Source organism: Eriocheir sinensis, unplaced genomic scaffold (genome assembly GCF_024679095.1).
Source record: "Eriocheir sinensis breed Jianghai 21 unplaced genomic scaffold, ASM2467909v1 Scaffold322, whole genome shotgun sequence".
Taxonomy (NCBI): Eukaryota; Metazoa; Arthropoda; class Malacostraca; order Decapoda; family Varunidae; genus Eriocheir; species Eriocheir sinensis.
In genome coordinates this window covers 374,919-397,479 of record NW_026111635.1, presented here as the reverse complement: position 1 = coordinate 397,479, position 22,561 = coordinate 374,919, and the positions used below count along the sequence as shown (strand labels likewise).

The window sequence follows — 22,561 nt, the reverse complement described above, 5'->3', positions numbered from 1 at the left end:
ATTAAAAGAGAGGGAAGATGAAATACAACACGATTCCAAGGCAGAAAGTGAGGGGCAGGAAAACGAGAAGGGGAGATGGATTAAGAATGGACAAGAAATAAAAAGAGCTGTCGGATGTAAGGGATTTAACATTAGGGAGGGAAGTGCGGTGAGACGAGGAGGTCGTCAGCTGGGAAGTGTGTGATGCGGGGAAGGAGACAGACTGAGGTGTTGGCGAGTGAGTGAAGACTATGGATGCTTGGGCGCATCTGGGTGTGTCGTTGTTGGAAGAAAGCTGGCTGTGAATAAGGAAAGCCCCTCAAGGCGTTGATGTATATGGGACGAGAAGGAGGAGGTGAAGGATGTGATGGTACAATAATCTATAATTATTGGCATGGAGCAGCGTCCTGAAGGAGGAACTGAGGAGCAAACTACCGTCAATGTCATCAAACTGCTGCAAGACGAAATTCAACTTCTAAACATCCAACTGGAACGAGCGCACCGCGAAGCAGTGATGAGGAACGTCACGAAGCTTTGCGGTTCAGAGAGTTATTCTATGAAAACCTTTGTCTAACCTTGCAGGACATCAGGAATACCTAACTACCTGTCCTAAAAGAAACTAAACATAAGGGCAAAGTAGCATACTTCAGACTCACAACTAAAAGTCATAATGGCATTGATGCGTCTGGCAAGGTCTCCACGGACAACGGCTCGACACTTGATGGAACTTCTGTTCGAGCTCTGGTTCAAGTCGGTGGAGTTGCTGAAGCAGGAGACGTTAGTATCAGTGTAACTGTGGGCCGTGGAACACCTACCGTTGGTGGTGCTGATTCTGCTGCTTCACTTTGACTTCTACTGCCGTTACTGGACTGTTCTTGTGTGTGATATCAGTGATGATTCTGATGGAGCGGCTCAGTCGGCCGGTGATGACGGGTCGGTCAGCTCCCTAATCCTGGACAAGTGACGTAGCAAGCAACAGGAAAGAACGAACGCGCGTGGTACGATAAGAACGCCAGTAGTAGGTAAGGTCTGTGTTTGGTTGTTTAGTCATTTATGGTGGAAAACTGTCACTTCTCCCATTTTACTATTTTGTGATAATGACTAGTAGTAAAGGTTTGTTTTAGGTCACTGCTTCTAATTGCTCATTTTCAAGATTAATGAAAAAATGAATCAACACAACAGTTTGGTAGGTACGTTTCATTTGTTTTAAATAAATGCAGAAAGTAAGGTAAATATCCATAAATGCACTATTCAGGATCGCGGAGCAAGTCCACCACCGGACCAGCGTGCTGCCACTCCGGGTTTTCTTAATGAACAGAACCACACGCAAAGCTAACTAATATTAACCTATTCGCGTTCTAATGTTGGCCCATCACTACTGTGGACAGTAACTAATCTCCGCAATCGGAGGTGCCTTGCAGCGAGGGGCTGGAGGGTCGACTTGGAGATGTTCAAGGTGTTTTATAAGTAGTTAATTTTTACTCTGCAAAATGTAACGTGTCCCAGGGATTCTGACATATGCTGATACGAATTAAACTAGATATTGTGGATAACTATCAAGTACGTAAAAGGAAATGCAGGTAAATAATATATAAATAAATTATTCAAATTTACAGGAGGGGAGGGTCGATAGGAATAGGGAGAGGGTGGTTGTGGGCATTTGTTAAACGTTTAGGTTAATCTAGCTAACAACTGCTTCTAATATACTGAAAAAATAGCATGGGTACTGCATAGGATACTTATTTTGCTTCACATTTCCGAAGGTTTTAGTTCACGGTCATTAGCATTAACCATCCTAACATATTCAGCATATACTTTCTTACTGTCTGCCATTATAGAAAAATAACATGTGCATGACTGAATTTTATAGGTATATAGCATGAGAGAGAGAGAGAGAGAGAGAGAGAGAGAGAGAGAGAGGGCGAGGGAGACAGGAGTGGAGGTGGTGGGTGTGTAGACGTCACAATCACGTCACGCTTCCCCCGTCCGTATATCTAAATGGCCATGCCAGGCTTGGCTGTCAGAGTCAAGAGTTAGCGCCTTAATTATCCACATTTGGCAATGCACTATATTGCCAAAAAATTAGGGCAAGGTGTCAAAAAAGCTGTGCCAAAATACCATACTGATGCAACAGTTTGTTGAGAAGATATTTTCGAAAAACGATGCCTCTCGGCCGCTGAAATACTATAGAATATAGTTCTCTTTAAGACCTAGAAAGTTGGTGTTGTATAAAGCAATATTTATTTTCTTGTCATTTCGCATTGAAAAAAAAAACTGAAAATGACATAAAGCAAGGGAAAGAAGGGATGATGCTACTTCTTCGGATGATATTTCGCATCTTTTTGACCGCTAGGTTGTGTTGTCCGACTATTTCATGGCTGTCTGTGACTTTAATCCCGGAGCAGTGCTATTTTTTCGTATGTCGGTGCGTTTCTTGCATCATCTCTTAACATAATCATGTGCGGGCGAGGAAATATATATTTTTGCAATATTATAGTTGACATCAAGCTAAAACAACTGCGAACAGTAAACATAACTCTTGCCACGGAGAAAACGTCTGCCGCTGGATGAGGGGCATATTCAAAGGATTAAGCACAGGTGATCTGTAGTCATCCTCTAGGAGCAAATCGTCTAATTCCTCCTGCTTCCCACCTCCGCTCCGACAGTGTGCACTCTGTACTTGAGTCTGAAGAGTGATGTACACGACAGTTTTCCCGTGGGGGTGGCGCCTGTCGTCTGGCAGCGGGGCTGTAATTCGTTTTCAGTACAAACGCTATGTTGTATGCTTCCCGTTTGACTTGTCGATGACACTACTGAAAACGCTTTTAGTAGTTTTCCCCAGGTAACCTCTCACCAAAAACTTCTCAAACATATGGACACGATAGATGTGAAAATGAAATGATCGTGGTTAGTCGCCTCGGAATGGCTTATACCCCTGATTGTGATGACGCACCTGAATCCATTACTGCATATTATGATACGTTTCGAGCCTGTGTTCAACTTGGCATCGGAGATTTGATGGTCGCAGTAAGTCATGCTCACGTTAGTCGCAAAGGAGACCTCACGTGACCGGGGCAGTCATTATTATCCTTCACACTGAAGGCCTCAGTTATTGTTAAATTGCGCGGCGGTTTGGTGTGTCAATCTCTACCGTATCACTATGGGTCTGAAAATGTGGTAACAGTCTACTAGTGATAAGCCTCGAAGTAGACTTGAGAGTGTAATCGACGCAGGAGGTGCATGCACTCATTATAAATAAATACCAAGTTGTCGCAGAATGTGGTTTACGTATTAATTTTGGCAGATTTTGCAATTTTATATGCTTTTACTGGCAATTATACTCCTAATTACAACCTGGACTTATCATTCCCTCATTTGAATAGGAATGACGTCAGTCACATAATTTAAACTAACTGATAATGTCCTAAAACGGAATGGGTTACAAAATAATTGTATCCACACCACAGTCTTATAATAATTGTCAATAATTTCTGTAATGCATTGGTGACCTAATGTCAGTGACCGTCTGCAGTGAAGTGACACAGCCGTCTGAGCGTGCGTCGGTGTGTATGTTCTAATGTGTTGACAGTATATTTGAGTTGTGCTGCTGTGAGGGTTTATAATTGGTTTTCTTTTTAGGCATTTAGATTCATTGTATGCTTAGTTAGTTGACTGTTTGCAGAACCAGTTGTTAGTGTACCGTCCCCTGCCACATAGTCACTCAATTAGCTCCAGAATGACGTCATCCTACAGACAAATAAACTCCCTTAATTGTGACGAGGAATTATCACCGCAACATAAAACCAATTACTATACTACGGTTACATAACCGATATATATATATATATATATATATATATATATATATATATATATATATATATATATATATATATATATATATATATATATATATATATATATATATATATTTTTTTTCACTTCACAGCACAGGATACGAGCAATACATTATCGAGATCAAGTGAGAGTGCCTATCAGTGCGCATGTAATACTGAGCCATTGGCACCTCACTCATTCACCCAGCACACGAGTACACAGCACTACCTACTACTCGTTCTACACGGGGAGAAGTGTCTCAAAATTCTTCGTCCGTGTATCTCAGAATGCATGGGGCTTACATAGTTCGAGAAGCTTTTGGTGAGAGTGTACCCACCTATTGACCAGGCCGAAAGGAAGTATGAACAGGTGGGTGGGCTGCACGCTCATTATCAATTATTATTATTATTATTATTATTATTATTATTATTATTATTATTATATTTTTATTTTCATTATTATTTTTTTTTTTTATTATTTATCGTTATAATTATTTTTATTATTTTAAAACAAAATAAGGCTTTCCTGTACATTCTAAGCAACGAATTAAAAAAAAAATATGTGCGTTACTAAATCATGAATAATTACAATATAAAATTTTACGAACGTTCCTTCTGCTGATGCGAGGCGACACCCAGAAAGACGAAAAAACGTTATTCGCTGCTTCTTACTGTTTGATTTGTTATATTTAATTGTAAATATTCGGCATTTTCTCTCTCTCTTTTTTTTCCCTTTCTTTATTTTTACATCTTACATATTGCAAATGAGTACATATATGTCGAGGCCCGCCACTGGGGTCTCTCTCTCTCTCTCTCTCTCTCTCTCTCTCTCTCTCTCTCTCTCTCTCTCTCTCTCTCTCTCTCTCTCTCTCTCTCTCTCTCTCTCTCTCTCTCTCTCTCTCTCTGTACCCCCCCTCCTGCTACTCTGTTACTGTTATCCTCTCGGTCCCTCTAAGACTCTCATCATCCTTCTTTTAACCTTACATTTACCGGTAGAACCACGTCCCCGACTCGTTAGCCTCGAGAACATGTGTCTATGAATCCCTTTTTATTTTCTTTCCTCCAATTTTGCTCTCCTGCAAAACTCGCAACAAATAAAGGCAGTATAGGACAGAGTCAGACATGATAGCTACGGAAAAACCCGGTGTCAGAAAAAAGTGAGTTGGTGTTAGGGCACAGTAGGCGGACCTTACATCACCAAATGTGAGGTACAAACTTGGTGGAGGGACTTTTTTTGTGCCTCGAGCGACGGTAGTGGGATGAAGAGTAGCCTATCCGATTTTTTTGTTTTATTTATAAATGACCCACGAGACATCCAAGAGTCATATCAAAGTGTGTGTTTATCTTTGAATTCATTCATACACACACTGGTAATATTTATGTGGTGTCTGATTCACTTAATTGAGTGAAATTCTATTGTAATAAACATTCACATATTCGTGTCACTAGTAAAATTGAGAGTAGTAATGTAAGTTATGCCTCCATGAGATATACACAAATAAATAGACTTGTCTCGATTGTTGATATTAATTAAGGTAAAAGGAATCAATATTTTAAAGATCCAAGAAACATAACTAAGAAGAGGTTATGAGAAATTATGAGATTAGGAGAGAACAAAGGAAAAAAGAAAGTAATTAATGAATGTACGAAATTGAAAAGGAATGAAGAAAAGAAGGGAAGGGAGACAGACGGATGTAAGGATGGTCGGGTCCAGCAATTCAAGATTAAAAAGGAAGTAAAACAAGAAGCAAGCAAACAAAGAGAGAAGAAGGAACAAAAGAGCCTGAAGTGGAGCAAGACCACGTGCTGACGAGCAGGAGCATTCATTATACTGGCAGCGGGAGCCGCAGAACCCTAGGAACTTAACAGAGAGGGAGGAAGAAACAAAGGCTGAGGTCAGGCAAGACCACGTGACGAGCAGGAACACTCGCCGTACTGGCAGCGGGAGCCGTATACCCTCGGGGGCTGATGCAGCGGTTGTAGACGCATCGCCCTCCATTGTAGCAGAAGACGCGGCCGCACGCAGCTGTGAACAGAAGGTGAGCAGCAACGCCCAGAAGAGCCTTCTCCCCGCCCATCCTGACAGTCCTCACGGGCCACACCAGCGTGCTCCTGTGTGCTGCCAGGCCTCATTCCTGCTCCTTCAGCCTCCTTGGTCAGCGGTAGAAGGGTGTGACTAGGGGCACATAAGTGCACTTTGGTAAGCACCAATGATTAGCTTCACATTTATATTGATCTTTGCAAGAAATGGGAACTTGAAATACAAAATATTTCTTTGGCAACGTTTCTCTTTTCAGTGAGTAAAACGGATTCAAAGAACCGACAACTTAGGCGACGCGATACTTCTTTGACGTTTTAATCTTTTTTTACCAGTTTCAGAGAGTTACAAATATTCATGTACACGGAAGAATACAAATATATACGCACACAGTCATGATAAGTTCCACTGATCAGAGGCCTTCATAAAATTTCTTTGTTCGTATTATAATTTTTAAAACTATCTGTATTTAAAGGGAATAATTTTCTTTACAGGAGGGAACACCCACTGACTTACCACCATCAAGTCTTACGACCCATGAAGGTAAGAAATTCTGCAGTACGGAATGCGTATAAGTGTGAATGTGTGTGTGTGTGTGTGTGTGTGTGTGTGTGTGTGTGTGTGTGTGTGTGTGTGTGTAATAAATTAGTCACGCAACAGCACAATAAAAATAAATTTTTTCGTCAGTGGCTTGCCTGAACGCGCTGTGAAAGAAAGCGAAAATGCACATCCAAAGTGCACATACGGCGCCAACTTTAGTCAGCCCTGAACTGGCGGGTATTTTTTTTTTTTATTTGGATCCAAGTGACGTCATCCCGCTGCTCCGCACCAAAACCGCCTCCTGCGCGTACCTGCCGCAGTTTTGAAGCAGAGTGACTTGACTTGGTATATATAGACTTAGAAAAAAGCGACTTGCTCGGGGCTCTGTTCATTCAGTAACGAACACTTTTCTCAAAGCAACACCACCAGCTGCGCGGGACGACTGTGTCCGGGTAGGCAGCCAGTTAAATAGTTAGTTTAATAACTAGTCAAACAGCTAGTTAGAGTTAACTGGTTAGATATTTAGTTAGATAGTTAGTTAAATAGTTAGCGGATCAGTTTTTTTCAGTATTTTGTGTTTTTATCATATTTTGCTGTGATGATCCTCTTTTTTTTTATATTATCCATTTTTGGTGTCTTATTTACATTTTATCCTCTTATTGCTCTTTTTTATGTCATTCATTTTGTGGTGTTCTGTGGTGGTCTGGATGAGCCTCTTTGTCCCCATAAAAAACTCACCCATAATTAGGTTGATAATGCTAGGGGCGAAAAGTGGATGATGTGTATTTGTATTTTATTATATTAATATTTAATTTTACTATATTGTATTTACTTATTTAATAGTTTTCATTTTATTTATTTTATTTTAATTTTATAAGCTTCATTTTCTTTTTGTATTATTTCTTATTGATGTTTTCTTTTTCTTTCCTTTTTTCTTTTACATAATTTTACTGCTTTTCTTTTTCTCAATGTTGATTTTCTATTCCGATGTTTTTTTTCTCTTTTATATCATCCTTTCTTGGTGTTATTTGTTGGTCTGGGTGAGCCTCTTTCCTCCCAGAAGAGACCCACCCATAATTTTGGCGATGTTGATGTTCGGGCCGAAAGATGGATGATGTTTGTTTTCTTTTCTCGATATTTATATATTTTTCTTATCTTCCTTTAATGTTTTTTTTTATTTCTACATTATTTTTGGGGCGTTCTTATTTCATTATCTTTTTTTCCGTTCTTTTTATACCATACATTTTTTAGTCTTCTGTTATAGTCTGGATGACCAAACTATATTATGAAATTATGGTAAGTACTGTGAATGCCCTGCTCACCGCGTTTATCGTTTCTGGGATGGAAATTGGAAGGGCCACGGGGACGCGCACAAAACATCCAAATACTTCTCCGTTTCCTTTTTTCATACTTCCCACATTTTTTTTTATTATATGTTCCTTATGTTTAGTCGACAGTTTTACCATTCATTTATTTATTATTTCGCTCGCATTAAATAGATAATTGAGTGGAAAATGTCCGGAGGTTGAAATGTTTAGAAGGGAATATGTTAAAGGGCTAATATGTCCCGCACCCACTACTACTACTACTACTTTACATCTCCTACCACTACTACTACTACCACCACCACCACTTTAATGATACCCACCACTACTACTACCACCACCACCACCACCACCACTACTACTACTACTACTACTACTACTACTACTACTACTACTACTACTACTACTACTACTACTACTACTACTACTACTACTACTACTACTACTGCCTCTACTACTACCACTACTACTACCACTACTATTATTATTATTATTATTATTATTATTATTATTATTATTATTATTATTATTATTATTATTATTATTATACTACCACCACTACTGCTACTACTACTACTATTAATAAACTATTTGCTACATGTGTGTGTGTGGGGGGGGGGAGGGGGGTGTAAATAAGTGTGTGTGTGTGTAAGAAAGTAACTACTATGTATTTCAAGGCCCGCGACATATCGTTTTATTGCAATAGCGTCTAAACTAGGTTTCTGATTGACATGGCATTAAAACACATTGTGTTTCAGACACCGACATAATTAGGAAAAATATAACTAAGTATCTACTCTGCAGAAACCTAGTTTAGACGCTATTGCAATAAAACAATATGTCACGGGCCTTGAAATACATAGTATGTAAGTGTGTGTGTGTGTGTGTGTGTGTGTGTGTGTGTGTGTGTGTGTGTGTGTGTGTGTGTGTGTGTGTGTGTTCGCGTGCGCGCGCGCACGCGAACGCTTTTGGGTAATATTCGTCCTTGTTTAACGAGTAAGCTTCTATCTTAAACGAGTGTAAATAGATAACGTATTATGGCGAAAGTTGGATATATCACTTCGATTACTCCTCGATATTGTGTATTCTTGAATTTTGATGTCTGATTCGTGTTTAAAATGTATATTTTTATAAAGTGAAATTATGCTTATGAATAAATTGCATTCTGACAAGGTTAGATAAGGGACAAGGACCAGATGGCACCAGGCAGTCTGCAATGCCTCTGTGCCTTAGATGGCTTGGCTGGGATTGGGTCGTATTGAGTGAGGTGGGGCGGGTCGTGGTGGGGTGGGGGTGGGGTGGATTGGTCCTGAACGGGCCGAGCAGGGGGGGTGGCCCCTTGGCCAGTGGTGCCGTGGCCCGACAAGTACGGAGTGAGTGAGTATGTGTGTGTGTGTGTGTGTGTGTGTGTGTGTGTGTGTGTGTGTTATTGAGAGATACAGCGAGAGAGAGAGAGAGAAGAAAGAAAATTTTTTTTTTTTTTTTTTGGAGAGAGATAGAGGAATTACATTTGGAAGGAGTAACGAGGGGAAGGTATAAATGTTGAATTCTGTATTTCACTGCACACAATCTCCACCCTCATCCCCACTATGACCCCTTCCTCCATATCTCCTACCTCCTACAATTACTATCACTAACCCATCCCCCATTACCACTTAAACCACCTTAACCACCGCCAACACTACCACTGAATCACCACCAACAACAACAAGAACATCAATTCCTCTTCTTGCTGCCTCCGCCCACCAGGCGGAGCCCCTACGGTCTCGCCTCCAGTCTCGTTCTTAAGGTAAAGCAGTGACAAACGCCGTAAACTCCTCCCTGACCTGTGGGGCGTTAATTTCTTCCGTCGGGACATGTATGTTCGCGGCATTTGTCTCAGAGCGCCGATGGGCCTTGACCGCTCTTTGACTCGTTGCTTTTTTTTTGTCTAAATCCCGATATATATATATATATATATATATATATATATATATATATATATATATATATATATATATATATATATATATATATATATATATATATATATATATTTCTCGCCAAACGTGTCATTTTAGCTCCTAATCGAACTCCTCACTGTCGCTTTCCTGGCATTAAAAGACAAAGTAGATGAATCATTATTTTTAACCTTACAAAGTTAAACCATCGCTTTATATGGAAAAGAAAAGAACCTGTACACGACACAGTCTCTCGAATCCTCAAAGCCTCATGTGTACGAGGAAACTAGTTCACCAACATCAGTAATCATTATTCCATCCTTCATCACCACCACTACCTTACCACCTTAACCCCCCCACCAGCAGCCATGCGTCAGTTTATAAACATGTATATATGTGACACATTATTCTCAACAAGGACACAGATACTCCTAAGAGCGGAGGCGTCGAAAGCTATGCGGAAATGTCTTGGCTGGCGGCTGTTGAGTTACGCAGCATTACTGGGGAGAGGAAATAGTCCTGCGAAGTGGCCGTTGAGGGGGCGCAGAATTTAGGATTTCTCAGGTACAAGGACAGGCACGTAGGCACCATCAGATAAACTAAACGTTGACACTCCTTGCCCACACTAACACGAAATAAACGACGTGACAACTTGGGATTTAGAGGCAAGCCAAGATGACAGATCCTCGCTCGTCCCTAAGGAGGAGGAGGAGGAGGAATAGGGGGTGGAGGAGGAGGAGGAGGAGGAGAAGGAGAAGAAGAAGGAGGAGGAGGAGGAGGAGGAGATGATGTTGCCGCCAGGTGAATGAGACTTTCCCGAGGCTTTATCTTTTAATAACTCCCTGAAAAATATTACCGCGCCACATTTAAACCGTGAAATTAAAAAGTGACTACTTAAAAAGAGACTCCGTGGTGGGCTATACCTCGTGAATGGTGGCTGCGCTGCTTCGTGTCTTAGCCCAGAAACCTTGCCACTTGCACGACGGTGGGGAAACGAGGGGAACCTTGGTCGTGATTTATGTCTCCTCCTCTGCTCCTGCTGCAGGTACACTTTAATGAGAGGTTATAGTGGTGCTCCCCGCCAAGTGTGTGTGTGTGTGTGTGTGTGTGTGTGTGTGTGTGTGTGTGTTTCTCTCTCTTTATCTCGTGTATCCTCTATCTCTCCTGCCATCCCTTCTCCTCCCCTTCTCTTATTTCCAGCATTCCTTTTCTCGACATCCCTGAAGCTCAACACCACGTCCATTCATTACCTTGTCATTCTCACCAACCATTTCTGTGTGTGTATAATTTTTTTCCCGATGTGATATAAGCATGGATAACTTGCCGATATTGAAACCAAGAATATATCCTATAGAATTGATAAACGCAATGTCATAAATGCTCATCATCCAGAATTAGATGCATGAAGGTTATCTCAGAGTCCCTTAATAAGTTGGCCATCTCCATCGCATTACGAGTATCCTGATCATCAGTAAGCACCCCAGATGGTTGTCGCATCGCTCCCTGTCTTCCACTCTTCCTTAACTCTCCCGGCCACCCTTTTCCCTACAGTACCTTCGCTCCGACATTCACTTCTCCCTAAGCCTTCCCACTAACGTTCTCTTCCTCCCAATGCTTCCTTCTCATCCATACACTCTTTTCTAGCTAAAATCACTCACCTATGTGTACACCAACCCTCTCTTCCTTTCTAAACTCACCCACCCACCTTCTCTGAACATCCCAAGGCCCCTGCCCACCCACCATACCCTACAGGCCATCAACGTGCCATCTCACCCCCTCTCCCTCTCTCTTCCTTACTCCCTCTTCTTCCCTCCCTCCGTCTTACCCCCTCTTCTTCCCTCCCTCCGTCTTAAGCGCCTATCACACTGGGCACTTTTTCCTCCGACCTCCTACCTCCGACCTCCGATTTCAGGCGGTACCGCCGACACCTGCTAACCTGTTACATCCTACCTCCAGCTCCAGCAGCAATGGCCAACCTGTTCCAGCTACTGCCCTCCAACTCGAGTAATATTGTCGTCGCAGCACTGCTATACGAGCGATTTCATCTTCAAGACAAGAAGAAGAAACGGGCGTGGAGACGGCAGTGGCTTGCAAGGAGAGAGAGCCATGTGAGTTTGTTATTGTTTCAAATTTGTTTGGTTCCCCGCGAAGTCAACTGAAAGCCTATGTTCTTACACCATAAAGTTGTGTTTTGTTTGTAATACTGTCTATTTATGTTCCATATGTTACTCCAAAATGTGCAATAAATACATTAACCATGGCAAATAGTTTATTTTTTCAGTAATGTTTACAGGATGTCATTTGACTCGGTAGTTTCTTCCGCCTTCCTTCGACTTTTTCCCGAATGGTACGGGCTGCAAATTTGCTCCGACAGTCGGCGGAAAAAGTGCTGGAGGTAGGCGGTACCGCCGATTTGTCGGAGGTCGGAGGAAAAAGTGCCCAGTGTGATAGGCGCTTCACCCCCTCTTCTTCCCTCCCTCCGTCTTACCTCCTCTACTTCCCCTCTTCCGCCTAAGCGCCTATCACACTGGGCACTTTTTCCTCCGACCTCCGACAAATCGGCGGTACCGCCTACCTCCAGCACTTTTTCCGCCGACTGTCGGAGCAAATTTGCAGCCCGTACCATTCGGGAAAAAGTCGAAGGAAGGCGGAAGAAACTACCGAGTCAAATGACATCCTGTAAACATTACTGAAAAAAATAAACTATTTGCCATGGTTAATGTATTTATTGCACATTTTGGAGTAACATATGGAACATAAATAGACAGTATTACAAACAAAACACAACTTTATGGTGTAAGAACATAGGCTTTCAGTTGACTTCGCGGGGAACCAAACAATAACAAACTCACATGGCTCTCTCTCCTTGCAAGCCACTGCCGTCTCCACGCCCGTTTCTTCTTCTTGTCTTGAAGATGAAATCGCTCGTATAGCTTTGCTGCGACGACAATATTACTCGAGTTGGAGGGCAGTAGCTGGAACAGGTTGGCCATTGCTGCTGGAGCTGGAGGTAGGATGTAAACAAGCGAGTGTGCTAGCAGGTGTCGGCGGTACCGCCTGAAATCGGAGGTCGGAGGTAGGAGGTCGGAGGAAAAAGTGCCCAGTGTGATAGGCGCTTTACCCCATCTTCCCTCCCTCCGCCTTACCCCATCTTCTTCCCTCCCTCCGCCTTACCCTCTCTCCTACCTTTCTCTCTCCCTCCCTCCCCTCCCTCCCTGCCTTTCTCCTTGACGTCATCGCAGGACGAGCCTCTGATCACCTTCCATTATGTGGGAAAGTCATTTCGTCCCTTTTTTGGCGCTCCTTATGCGGCGGGGACCCGGGCCTGTCGTGGAGCATCGGCGCCTAAAGTGTGTGGAGGAAAGAAAGTCTGATGTTATCTCTTTCTCCTCTTAACGATTTGATATATTTTTATTTTCTTTACATCACCTGTCAAGTCGGTGGTGTTCATCGGAATATCATTTGTCTTTCGTTTTAACTTTTGTGAGCGTTGTAAGTGATCTTCCATTCATAGCTATCACATGGTAAATATGATAAAGCTGTGTTTTAATTTTTTTTGCCTGTGTGGTTCCCCCCCCAAAAAAAAAGAAAAAAAAGAATGTAATTTTTTTGTGTGTGGCGGAGGGAGTGAATATATTTGTACCCAACGTTAGTTTGGATTGGCTAGAATTCAAACATTATTCGTTTGGTGCAGTAATGGAGAGGATAACATAAAACATTATGTAAATGAATATCGTTCCACCCACCTGCATACATTTAGGGGACGTGAGTTTGTGAAACACACGGCTTCTTAAAGTTGGGGACCTGAGATTGTGAGTGGTTGTGGTTGTGGTGGTGGTGGTGATGAAACATGAAAACATGGAAATGCAGGCAACAGAAAGTCTATTGGCTCATCACGAGCCCGCTTTGGTAATTTAATCTGCTCGGCAGTCGCTTCGTGGCCGTAGAGCAGGTGAAAGCGCTTCTGTATTCAGTGTACTCCTGACGCAGCGAAATAACGGTCAAATCGATTTTTAAAGGAGTTGATGGTATTCGCACTTACTATTTCTGAGGGAAGATTGTTCCATTGACGGATGACTCGGTTTGAGAAGAAACTCCTGCCAATGTCTGTACTACATCGCCTGGCTTGAATTGGCAGACCGTTTTTTTTCTTCTAGTTTTTAGATTGTTTTGTTGCTCAAAAATCTTGCAGTGGTCGACGTTACTGAACTTCTTCAGGTACTTGAAGACCTGAATCATATTCCCTTGTAGGCGTCTCTTTTCCAGCGTAAAGAGGTTGAGTTGTTTGAGTCGTTCCTCGTACGGTTAAGCCCTTAAGGCTGGAATCATTTTCGTAGCGCGGCGCTGAATCCTTTCTAATAATTCAATGTCATTCCTATAATTAGGGGACCAAAACTGAACTGCATATTCAAGGTGAGGCCTTACCATTGAATTATACAAGGTTAACATTACTTACACTCGAAATTTCTCGCTATGAACCCGAGCATAGTATTGGCTTTGTTATATGCTTTTTTGCAGTGCTTTTCATGTTTCAACTCATTGCTGATGGTGACTCCAAGATCAGACTCCTCTTGTACGACCTGCAGAGGCCTCCCATGCATGATGTACGTGTGGTTACTATTTCTAGACCCAAAGTGCATGACTTTACATTTGTCGGCATTGAAGGACATTTGCCACTTTTCAGACCACTGGATGATTTGATCGAGGTCCTTTTGGATTATTTCGCAGTAGGCCGTCGTAAGGGCTCTTCCACCCACCTGCAAACTTCGATAGGGTGGATTTCAGTCCTGTTTCTAGATCGTTGATGTAAATAATAAAGAGAATGGGTCCAAGCCCTGACCCTTGAGGTACTCCACTAGTTGCTGGAAGCCACTCGGAAGCCTGCCCGTTCACTAGCACTCGTTGTTTCCTGTCGGTAAGCCAGTCTATTATCCGCGCGATCAGATTGACTCCAATACCCGCCGATTGTAATTTCTTAAGCAGCCGCTCGTGTGGTATCTTGTCGAAGGCTTTTTGAAAATCCAGATATATAACATCGCTTTGGATGTGTTCATCCCAGTTCTTATATATACCTTGGAAGAAGTCTAATAGATTTGTTAAACAGGAGCGCTTGTTTCTTAAACCGTGCTGAGTGTCGAAAATTATATTGTTCTCTTCTAGAAACTGCTGAGTTTATATCTAATAATTTTCTTAAGGATTTTGCCTGCCACTGACGTTAAACTTATGGGCCTGTAGTTTAGTGCAATGCTCTTATCTCCATTTTTTAAAATCGGTGTTACGTTCGTCATTTTCCTTTCGTCGGGGACCTTCTTGAGTTGTACTGACCGGTTAAATATGCTGGTGAGTGGCTGGAGTATTTGCTGTTCAAGTTCTTTTAATAACCGCGGAGATAAGTTGTCGGTTCTAGGGATGTACCGGTGTATCGGTATCGGTATTGGTATCGGTGGTATCAGCACATTTTAAGAGTATCGGTATCGGTATCGGCTGATTTTCTGCCGATACTACCGATACCTGAAGGAGTTTTGTCCGTCGCATGTCACTCGTTGCAAATAATTTTGTTGAACAGAAATTGGATTTACTAAATTGCTGAAAAAAATATTAGAAAAGTGTAATTATCTAGTATCATAATACTATATAGTTTGGAATTTCCCGCGATTTAATTTTCATCACTTTAAACGATTAAATTCATATTACTTTGAATACAAGTATATACTACTTAATATACAGTATCGCCTTTGGTACTGCGGACGCGTACAATGCAGGTTTAGTAGCTTCCAAGGTAGCTTCGGCGCGGGATTGGCGGAGCCCCTCCATTCGCCTCATCAGCGTTGTCAGTCGTACAATAATTCTCATACAAATACGAAAATCCAACCGTTTGTACGATGTAGTACAATAACGCCTGTACGATAATACGAAAATCCCGGAATTTGGACAATAATTCAGTGGAGATGTAAAATAATTTGATTATTCAATTTAAACATTTTTTCTCTTAGGTGCTGAGCATGTAGTGAGTGGGTGACGCAAATGCTGGTCTGATACACGTACCATTCACGTTCTGCTCCGTCTTCCGAGTTAGTCTTTCTACGTATCTGTTAACCTGTCAGAATTTAGCCAGCGCCCTTTGGCTGTGTTCAGTGAACGGATTGATTTTAACACTGAGCAAACGAATTTTGCTTTTTGGAAGTTATATTATAATAACTATAGAAACTACAGTATTTGCCTTTCGCAAACATCCATACTCCATGTATAATCAAATAAATAGTACTACTTTATATTACTTTTTTTTTAATTTGACTTTTTTTAACCCTTGCCTTTAAGGGACCTAAATTTATTAATAACAAACTTGATAAAAAGAATTCATGACAATGGACACCTTTTTTTCAGGCCAGCACTGATTACTTTTTTTTTCTTCCCTTCTATGATGGAACAACGAGTAGTGGGTCTTTATTCTTTCTTAACATTTGATATTACCCCTTTGCTGCTGGAACTGTTGTATAAAAAAAAAAATAAGGGCACAAGTATCAGTATCGGTATCGGTATCGGTCAAATATTGGGGTATCGGTATCGGTATCGGTATCGGTCAAAATTTTGGTATCGGTACATCCCTAGTCGGTTCCCGTTGATTTGTTTTTGTCAAGCTTGTCAAGGTACTTTTTCACATCTTGGTCTGATATTGCGTCAATTTCCAGGGGCGTACTCCCCCTCGGGTGGTGTTGGTGTTAGTGGTGGAGGTGGTGGAGATGGAGTGTTTTGGGTGATGGAAAGTTAAGTGTTGTGGATGGCGGAGAGTTGAGTCCCTGGGTTGCGGTCAGAGGGTACTGAGAATGTTAGTGGTGATGGTGAATGGGTCATTATTGGGACTTGTATATTGTGGTGAGTTTGCAGTTGTAGTTTGTAGGAAGCTGGGGGTGATGATAGTAGTGGTGTTGATAATGGTGTTTTGTGAGTGGTGAGTATGTTGAGCGAGGGATGGGCGGCGGTGATGGTGGTAAAGGATAGGACGGTAATGTTGATGGTATTGATTGTGGTGGTAGTGTTGATGGTAGGAGTGACACGAGTTGTCAAATTCATGGTAATGGTAGTATGGTATTTATGATGATCTTGGTTTTGGAAGCAGTGGTATTGCAGATGGTGATAGACTGATAAAGGTGGCAACAGTGGATGTCGTGGTGTTGAAGTTGGTAGGGATTGTTAAATTACTTGTGATTGTGCTATTGATGCCTGTTGTCGTCGCTGCAATGGTGACAAGAGATGGTGGATAGAGATTTTAGTGGTGAGGGACAAAACAGATCCTCTGGCCTGCTTACAAATGACCCAGCACGGGAATCCAATTCGGCCAATTATGTCCCAATGAAAACGGAATGCTGGATCAGCAAGCCGGATTAGTAGAGCCCTCAGAGTCACAACAAGATTAAACCGCCCACCGAGCACCGGTGCTTTCAATCCCCTTCATCCCCAACTCCCTCTCCTCCATCTCCCCCTCCCATCATGTCAATTGGAGGGGACCAGGACGTGGGGATCAGCTCTCTATCCCTATCCATCCCCCAGTCACCCTCCTCCACCTTCCCATCCTATCGTGTAAGGAGAAGGGGAACAAGGACGGGGGCGCCAGCAATCTCTATCCTCTTCTATCCCTCCAGTCCTCCTCCTCCATCTTCCCTTACCATCGGGTCAGGAGGGAAAGGAGGACCTGGGCATCAGCGTTCTCTTATCACCTTCCCCCTCCACCATCACTTACCTCCACCCTCATCTTTCTATTACGTATAGAAGAGGAAGAGTAGAATAAAGATGACTTGAGCATCACTGTTGTCTATCCCCATCGCCCCTCCACCCTCAGTTCCCACCCTTCCAACACGCCAAGAGGAGGAGGAGGAGGAGGAGGAGGGGACGGGAGTATTTCAATATTACATCAAATTTCGTTACACGTATAAACCACCTAGCGAAAAACGAAGGTGCAGAGCCAGAATTTGATACTGGATATGTATTTGTCATCTGCCCGTCACTGCGTCCCTGGGTTATGAAGTGATTCGCAACGTTTGGTGTTGTTGCAGCAGCCTAGGCCGCTACTATGAAAACCAAACATTTATGTTTGTATGTTTTCGAGGCAGCATACGTTATAGCTGGTATAACGCCGTATGGGTGCGTTAAGGCCGCCTGTGTAGGCATAGAGAAACAACTTTAAACCTTGTGATGACTCCATTCATGAGGAATTTTATTTCGGATACATAACTGTTTTTACAGATCGTGAATAATATTTACAGAAGTTCATATGCACTGATATATACAATGTTGGTGATTTGGTGTTCTTATTTATACAAGCGACTTTGTTATAATGTTAGTGATGATATATGTGTATGTGTTTGGATGTAGTGACTTGATATGATGAAATAACGAGAAAGAAAATGGTGTGGTTAATGGGCCACTCCAGTGTGACAAAAAGAAAAATGGTTGTAATGGTAATCGTTTTTGCCACGGTGCCAAATCCGAAAATATGAATTAATAAAAAAAGTAATGCGTGTTAGTTGACGTGTGATGACAGCTGCAAAGTCATTATGGGAACGCCACAAGTTACAAAAGTTACTCCATATCGTACCCAGCAAATGCAATATGGATAACTTATTTTTTACTGGTCTCCAAAGTTTTCACGTGTGGAACACTTTTCTATTTTTTTTCTATTTTTATTACGGTGACAGACTAATAACAAAACTGAAATGTAAAGCGAATGCCCAGAGCAGGATTAACTCACAAAAATATGATGAAGCAACCTTCGTGATTGTGTTGTTCTTACACGTTTTGTCGTCAATTTTCACCTTGACATTTAATAAAGTTCAAATGCCTCAAATCTTTCATCGATTCCCTGTGCTTGGAATGGCCCGATACACAGGGGCGGGAAACATGCATGAACAGGAGCATGTACACCCACAAGCAAAATATTTCCATGCAGCGGCTCGGCGATAAGTGGACGGGAGAGAAGTGGTTATATAGTAATACTCTGAAGAAGAATTTCATGTTCCCTGGCGACCCTCACCCCTCCGCCGACGACCCTTGCACTTGGTTATGGATGAGGCGCGGGCCGGGGAAGGGAAAGGACGAGTTTCACGGGGCGAAGAAAAGGATGATGATATGGTGTCAGTGTATAAAGAGAAGGGGAAAGAACGTACATACAAGAAAAGGCTTGATTCATCACTGAAAATTATAAAGAAGAGATTTACAACGTCGAAGAAACGTGAAAGAGGGGGATCGGAAAAAGAAAGAGGGTAAAAAGAGGGAAAAAAAATCTGAAGGGCTTATGTGAATATGAGGATCGTTCTGAATTCAAGTGACGTTATGGAAGGGAAAAACTGGGCGCATATCTCGAGAAGAGAAAACTGGAAAGAGCGAAAGGCAATCTAAAGCCATTTGAGTTGACGGACATTTCAGAGGGGATTAGACAGAAGGTGATGGTGACTTTGCGTGTTTGGCGTGAATTAAAAGGCCCGAAAGGAGGTAGATGATCGAACCCAAATGGAAGTATTATTGACAGAAGACCTGGCTGGCTGTGCGGCTACGAAGGGAGGGAGAGAGGAACTGAGGAGGGAAAGGGGTAGATGTAGGAGGAAGGAAGTGAGAGTGAAAAGGAAGAGCTAAGGAGAAATAGCATGAGAGTTCTTGAAGAATGAAATCAGAGGGAATTTATATTGGAAGAAGAGGGAAGGAGTGAATGAAGGCAGAATAGAGAAGAAATTATGCTTTGGAGGGTGTGAATGAGAAACGATGAGAGAAGGGACTGGGAGAAGAAGGAAAAGGAGATCAATAAGGGGGGGGGGGGAGGGCGGCAGACAGTCACAGATAGGTGAATATGAACATAGAAAGATGTTGACATTAAATTATGAAAACACAGACGATGCAAATAAAATAGAACGCATTAATAGAAATAGACTTAATTATAGTATACACAGACTTAGACATACAACACAAAGATCAGTGAGATAAACAGAAACTGATACAGTGGCACAAGACGAGGAGGCTGAGTAACAGGGGTAGCTAGAGAAGGTTCTGGAGCCAGCCAAGCACCCAGCACAGAGACCACACAGTACAGCCTAACAGGGATAGCCGGAATACGCCAAGCAGCAAGCAGACACTATATACACAGTGCAGTCGTGCAAAGATAGCCAGGGACATAAATAACAGCATTAGACTTTGAGGCTGAACGGATAAAGTAGCAAAGTATATAGGCGACTCGGCAGCTGCGGTGGTGGTGAGACTTCAATGGGTCATAGTTTTCATACTATCTCGACGTTAATGGACTGACCTGCGAGTAACGCCGCCGCCCGCAGGTGGAAGGTGGTTTGTTTTGGCGTATTAATGATTGCCATCACAGAGGAAGAAAGGAAAAAAGGAAGCGAAAGAGGGAGGAAGGGCTCCTGTGTGTGTGTGTGTGTGTGTGCGTGTAATACACCATGGCTTGATCACGAATTGGACTCGTAATCGTCAGCAGGTACCCTCCCGACATAAGCAAGTGGTCTTTTATAATCGATCTATGGGTACTGCCAGGACCTCACACACCACACACCCCATCACCCTTGCTCAAGTGGGGACAGTAACCAGTGTGACAATGTGTGTGTGTGTGTGTCAGAGAGAGAGAGAGAGAGAGAGAGAGAGAGAGAGAGAGAGAGAGAGACTGCCAGTGCTTGTGTGTGTGCGCGCGAGCGCGTGCGTGAGCGTGCGCACGTGTGCATGCCTGTGTGTGGGCGTTTCGGCCGTGTGCGCATGCACTAAAGACATGTAGGCAAGAAGGGAGACAGAGGCACACAAACACGGAACAAAAGTATACTTGTCGTGAAAATTGGTGATATAATAAAATTGCATCATTCCCGTGCAATAAGTTTTGATTAATAAACTGAACACACACACACACACACACACACACACACACACACACACACACACACACACACACACACACACACACACACACACACACACACACACACACACACACACACACACACACACACACACACACACACACACACACACACACACACACACACACACACACACGGGAACATACAAAACGAATTTACTAACAATGAAAGCAATTATACAGGAGAATGATTTTTTTTAATGAATGATCGTATTTAAAAAAAATGTTACTAATTGGCATGACGCCAGTTCTTCTCCCCTGCACAGTTGCTGTCCATGTACAGGGGCCTTGTCCGCCCTCGTATGGAGTATGCATCTCATGTGTTGGGGGGGATCCACTCACACAGCTCTTCTGGACAGAGTGGAGGCTAAGGCTCTTCGTCTCATCAGCTCTCCTCCTCATACTGATAGTCTTCTACCTCTTAAATTCCGCTGCAATGTTGCCTCTCTTTCTATCTTCTATCGATATTTCCACGCTGACTGCTCTTCTGAACTTGCTAACTGCATGCCTCCCCCCCTCCCGCGGCCCCGCTGCACTCGACTTTCTACTCATGCTCATCCCTATACTGTCCAAACCCCTTATGCAAGAGTTAACCAGCATCTTCACTCTTTCATCCCTCACGCTGGTAAACTGTGGAACAATCTTCCTTCATCTGTATTTCCTCCTGCCTACGACTTGAACTCTTTCAAGAGGAGGGTATCAGGACACCTCTCCTCCCGTATTTGATCTTCCTTTCGGCCACCTCTTTTGTATCTTTTTTAGGAGCAGCAAGTAGCGGGCTTTTTTTTTTATTATTGTTTTCTTTTTTTGTGTGTCCTTGAGCTGCCTCCTTTGTTGTAAAAAAAAAAAAATACATCTTGCATTATTAAAAAAAAAATAAAAATTCTGCCTTCACTTTCTGATTCAGAGTATATAAACGTTAACAAGATTATCCTGGACTCGTCGCTCCAAAGCTCTCTACAAGTAATTTTCTCTTTTATTAAGCAAAATCTGATTAACTTTTCTACAGAATAAAAGTAACAAGATTATCATCGACTCGTATTAAATCTTTCAATGATAAAAAAAATAGCCTTCGCTCCACCTAGTAATATGTCCACTCCACTTATTAAGGTGTTCACTCCACTTCTTCACACCAATGCACTTCTTCACACTTTGCTCCACCTATTAACACTTTCACTCCACTTATTGTCACCTTCGCTCCACCTACTTACACCTTCATTCCACCTAGGAAAACCTTTACTCCACATATTACCACCATCATTCCACCTATTCACTTTCTCTCCACTTATTCTATCTTTCACTCCAATTACACCACTCCACCTAATAATCCCTTCACTCCTCATATTGACACCTTCACTCCACGTATTCACACCTTCACTCCGTCTATTCACACCCTTACTGCATCTATTCATACTTTCATTCCACCTCTTAACACCTTCACTTCTCGTATTCACACCTTCACTCCACGTATTCACTCCTTCATTCCACTTATTCACACCTTCTTTCCACCAATGCACACCTCCACTCGTAATAGCTCACAACCGCATTGTATCTGTTGACTCCTTCACCGCATTCTCACTCCATTGCATTGACACCCTCTCTCCGTCTTCACTCCATCAGATGACACCCACACTCCCTCTTCATTCCACCCATTAACACATCCATTAAACTCTTCGTTCCACCCTTTACTACACACTCCTTCTAATGATTCCTTTATCTCCCGCTCTCACTCTGTCTTCATTCTACCTATGGACACCTCTACCTCCCCTCCACCCATTGCTACCTTCACGACACCCTTTAACACCTTGGTCTTCACAAGCCACGCTGATTGTTATCGACGAGTGAAGGAAGGCCCTCCATGGAGCAGGTAATCCGACCTTTGGGCCCCACAGTACCCCGACCCACACCAGCACACGCGATCGATGCACACTGATTGGTCTTGCTTCACGGGCGGGGCGGGGACGAGAAGGGAGTATAGGACGAGGGAGGTTGAGAGA

General features: G+C 42.6%; 1 long non-coding RNA gene across 1 annotated transcript in view; it reads left to right on the top strand.

Moving 5' to 3' along the window:
* Positions 1-799: 799 nt before the first annotated feature.
* The window catches only part of LOC126991698 (uncharacterized), a 109,751-nt gene continuing 87,989 nt past the window's right edge, over positions 800-22,561 (top strand). The window contains exons 1-2 of the long non-coding RNA XR_007745764.1: positions 800-1,001; positions 6,348-6,396. This is a non-coding gene — a long non-coding RNA (uncharacterized LOC126991698). The remainder of the gene's footprint in view (positions 1,002-6,347; positions 6,397-22,561) is intronic.